A 4,262-nucleotide genomic window follows, 5' to 3' on the forward strand; every position below is an offset into this window, starting at 1 on the left:
ACGAGGGAATGGTTGGAATTAGTGAGTCCAGAATAAAGGAGTGGGGTGGGGAACAGGTGAATTGTTTTAGGAGAGGAGGAGTGGGACCAAACCCCGGCAGGGACTGGGATGGGATGGGATGGGATGGGATGGGATGGATGGGATGGGATGGGATGGGATGGGATGGATGGGATGGGATGGGATGGGGACCTGCTGTCCCCAAGGCAAGCAGGGATGAGCTCTGGGTTTTCCACGATGCCCTGAGATTGCTGTGAGAAAAGGGGGATGGAAAAGGAGCAGGAGAAGGACTGAGGAAGGAACCGGAGCTGCCGCTTGGATTTCAGGCCTCTCAGGGAACAGTGGAGCCCTGAATATTTTCCCAGGCTGAGAGGAGCCGCAGCTGGCTCCCACCGGCCGGGACAGGGCAGGGACTGAAGCGCTGCCAAAGCCGCGGCGTTCCCGGTGAAATCGGGAGCCGGGGAAGGTTCCAGCGGGCTCTCCCCGGCTGGAGCAGAAAGATGAGACCCTGCCCAGCAGCAGCTGCTCCCCGCATTGCCTGGCTCGGGAAAAGAGCGGCGGGAGCCTCTGGGAGCTGTCAGCGCCGTGAAAAGGAGCTGACAGCGGGGGAGGCGGTAAATGCAGGTGTTAGCGGGGAATTATCGCCTTCCCCGCAGCCCCTCCTCATCCTCGGGGCAGAGGGAGGGACCGAGGGGCGCCGGGAGCCGGCGGGGAGGGGGCTCGGTCCGGGAATGGGAGAGGGAGCGACTCCCGAGGGGCAGGACAGCACCCGGGTGGGCGCCCCGTGCCCTCCAAGGGGCCCAACAAGGAAAAGAACTCCGGTTTTAGGGACAGAACGTGCAGGAAAGGTGAGGATTTCACGTCTCTCCTTCCTTCTGCCATGCTCAGTCCCCGCTCCTCAGCAGGGCACAGAATCCGGGCCGGTCTCTGCTGGAGGCTGCTCCCGCCAGTCCCGCCCGGGGCCGGGTGAGGAGCAGGGCAGGGCTGGGACAGGGCACGGAGCGGCAGCAGCGCCACGGACAATCCTTGTTTCCTGAAACGCCTCCGTTCCGGGCTCCTCCAAGGCAGGAACGGGTCAGGGCCGGGATTTTGGCTGATTCCCTCCTCATCACTTCACCCCAAAGCAGCGACTTTGCACCTCCCTGCTGTGTTTGGGCACGAGCTGCTCCATCCTGGAGTCAGAAATCCCAGAAATCCCAGAATTCACAGAAATCCCAGCCTGGTTTAATGGGCCAGTTCCTGTTTTTAACAGCGTGGAACCGCTCACTGTGGGCTCAGCTCCATCCCGAACAGATTTATTCATTCATGTGGAAAAACGAACCTGAGGGTGGCTGGAGCTGTGTCGGGAGGGTTGGAATGGATCAGGAATCTGAGCAGAGGCTGCAGGGGCACTGCCCGGGCTCCCCAGGCAGTGCTGGCATTCCCAAGGCTGCCACAGCTCCGGGAGCCTCTGGACAATGCCAGGCTGGGATTGTCGGGATCACCTGCAGGGCCAGGGGTTGGATCAGAGATCCCAGAGATCCCTTAGAGATCCCTGAGTCTGTGATTCATGATCTGCCTCGGGATGCTGAGCCCTGGTGCCGCATCCCAAAAGGCGCCGTCCCAAATCCTTCCTGGAGCTCCACCCCAAATCATTCCCGGGATCTGGTCTCCACCTCAGCCACCTCCTCATTCCTGCTGGGAATTTCTTCTTTCCAGATTCTGATTTCCTTGTGTTCCACAGGAATTTCTCCTTTCCAGGCACACATTTCCCTGTGTTCCACAGGAATTTCTCCTTTCCAGGCACACATTTCATTGTGTTCCACAGGAATTTCTCCTTTCCAGGCACTCATTTCCCTGGGAATACCCCGGGCCCTGCAGCAGGCTGTGGGGAAACAGCAGTCCGGCCCCTTTAGGACATTTTCAGCAGATTTTGGGGGCTGTGGGCTGGGGAGGAGCTGCTCTGTGTGTTCCCTGTGCAGAGCTTCACCAGTGCAGGGTGGAGGAGGGGAAATCCCAGGATTTACCTGGGCTCCAGGGACCCTCACAAGGGGTTAAACCCCTGGAACAGGGGGCTGGTGCTGCTGCTGTTCAAAGGACCCTCACAAGGGGTTAAATCCCAGGGACAGTGGGGCAGAGGCCGTTCCAGGGGCCCTCACAAGAGGTTAAACCCCTGGAACAAGGGGGGCTGAGGCTGTTCCAGGGGCCCTCACAAGGGGTTAAAGCCCTGCTCAGGCTCCCCCTGCCCTGCCAGGGAGCCGAGCTGGGTTTCACAGCAGCTCTGGCTGTCCAAGCCCATCGTGGCCCTGCCCTGGTTGATGGCTCCAGGGGAAGATCAGGCGGAGCGGCGGGGGGGATCCTGTTCTCAAGGGCTGACATCAAACCCCATCCCACCCCCGAGCCCCCAGAGCCAGCCCAGCAGCAGAGCTGGGCCCAGCTCTGCCCATCCCAGCTCGGCCCATCCCAGCTCTGCCCATCCCAGCTGTGCCTGTCCCAGATGTGCCCATCCCAGTTGTGCCCATCCCACCTGTGCCCATCCCAGTTCTGCCCATCTCCTTTGTGCCCATCCCGGTCGTTTCCAGCCGGGGATGGGGGGAAAGGGGTTCCGGGGGAGCCGCCTCCTCTGGAGGCTCAGACATCGCTCCTGGGGGGGGTCATTCAGGGGAAGCAGCAGCTCAGGGGAGGTTTGGGGTTCTGGGAAGCACCGAAGAGGAGCTGTGGCTGTCCCTGGATCCCTGGCAGTGTCCAAGGCTGGGCTGGACGGGGCTGGGAGCAGCCTGGGGCTGTGGGAGGTGTCCCTGCCATGGCAGGGGGCGCTGGGTGTGCTCCGGGGTCCCTCCATCCCAAACCGTTCCACGGCTCTGTGATCTGTGGATCCTGCTCACCACACGGGGGCAGCACATTCGGGGTGCCTCAGCCGCCCTCCCGCCTCACCCGGGACAATCCCAGAGCCAGCCCTGCCCCAGCTCCCCCGGATCGGGAGAAAAGCGGCACCCCAAAAACCGGGAATGAGGCTGGAGCCGGGCTGGAGCACCCGGGAAGGGAAGGGAAGGAAGGGAAGGGAAGGGAAGGGAAGGGAAGGGAAGGGAAGGGAAGGAGGAAGGGAAGGGAAGGGAAGGGAAGGGAAGGGAAGGAAGGGAAGGAAGGGAAGGGGAAGGGAAGGGAAGGGAAGGGAAGGGAAGGGAAGGGAAGGGGAAGGGAAGGGAAGGGAAGGGAAGGGAAGGGAAGGGAAGGGAAGGGAAGGGGAAGGAAGGGAAGGGAAGGGAAGGGAAGGGAAGGGAAGGGAAGGGAAGGAAGGGAAGGGAAGGGAAGGGAAGGGAAGGGAAGGGAAGGGAAGGGAAGGGAAGGGAAGGGAAGGGAAGGAAAGGAAAGGAAAAGGAAAGGAAAGGAAAGGAAAGGAAAGGAAAGGAAAGGAAAGGAAAGGAAAGGAAAGGAAAGGAAAGGAAAGTCCCAGTGTCCACAGGGTGCGGGGTGGAACAAAGCCCTGCTTGGCAAACCGAGCTGCAAACGTGCAGCCCCCGGAGAGCAGCGGGAGCGGGGAGTGGATGGAGCAAGAGGGAGCTGCCCCAGCCCCGGGCACAGCGTCCTTTCCCGGGCACAACCAAACCCCCCCGGCCTGGGCATCTGCCCTTTGTTGCTGTGTGACCGCCGAGCAGCGGGCAGGGGCTGCGCAGGAAGAGGAGCCGAGGGCAGCAGGAGCAGCCCCGAGCCTCCCTGCGGGTCTCTCCCTCCGCCTGCATCCAGCTGGAGCTGCCTCCCGCCCCTCCCTCCCTCCTGCACCTCTCGGCATTCCCTGGCTGGAGGCACCAGCGCAGAGCTGGGGCTGAGAAAACAGAGCCCGCAGCTGGATCTGGGGCAGCTGGAGGGGGGAGCACCGCGGTGATTCCGTGATCCAGCCCGGCTGGATCACCTCTGTGCCTGTGGACGGAGCGCGGGGTCAAGCCTCTGTCCCAGCACCGGGGTTTGCGTGCGGGAACCGCCGCGTTGTCCCCGCGGGGACCAGCGCTGCCCGGAGCCCCGGCAGGCGCAGGGTTAAGGGCAGCACGGGCTCCTGTCCCGGAGAGCGGCCCCGGGCCGAGGCAGCGCTCCCCAGGCGGGGCTGATGTCACCGGGCACAGCTGTCCCCGCACTTCGCTGCCAGCCGGGACCGGGGCCAGCCGGGACCGGGGCCAGGCGGGACCGGGGGCCAGGCCGGGGGCCGCATTCCTGCGGCACGGGCGTCACCGCCTTCCCCCACGGGGCCGAGGGTGGGGTCTGACCCCGCTCCGCTGCCGCAGCTGCTCCTC

At 63.5% G+C, this 4,262-nt stretch overlaps 1 long non-coding RNA gene across 1 annotated transcript; it reads right to left on the reverse strand.

The window, feature by feature from the left end:
* Positions 1-1,271: 1,271 nt before the first annotated feature.
* Positions 1,272-2,401, reverse strand: LOC134560932 (uncharacterized). The gene is made up of 2 exons (XR_010082829.1): positions 1,662-2,401; positions 1,272-1,481 (listed from the first exon to the last, which is right to left on the reverse strand). It is a non-coding gene; the product is annotated as an uncharacterized LOC134560932 (long non-coding RNA).
* Between the last annotated feature and the right edge of the window lie 1,861 nt (positions 2,402-4,262).

The sequence above is a fragment of the Prinia subflava genome, chromosome 21 (genome assembly GCF_021018805.1).
Source record: "Prinia subflava isolate CZ2003 ecotype Zambia chromosome 21, Cam_Psub_1.2, whole genome shotgun sequence".
In the NCBI taxonomy this organism is placed as follows: Eukaryota; Metazoa; Chordata; class Aves; order Passeriformes; family Cisticolidae; genus Prinia; species Prinia subflava.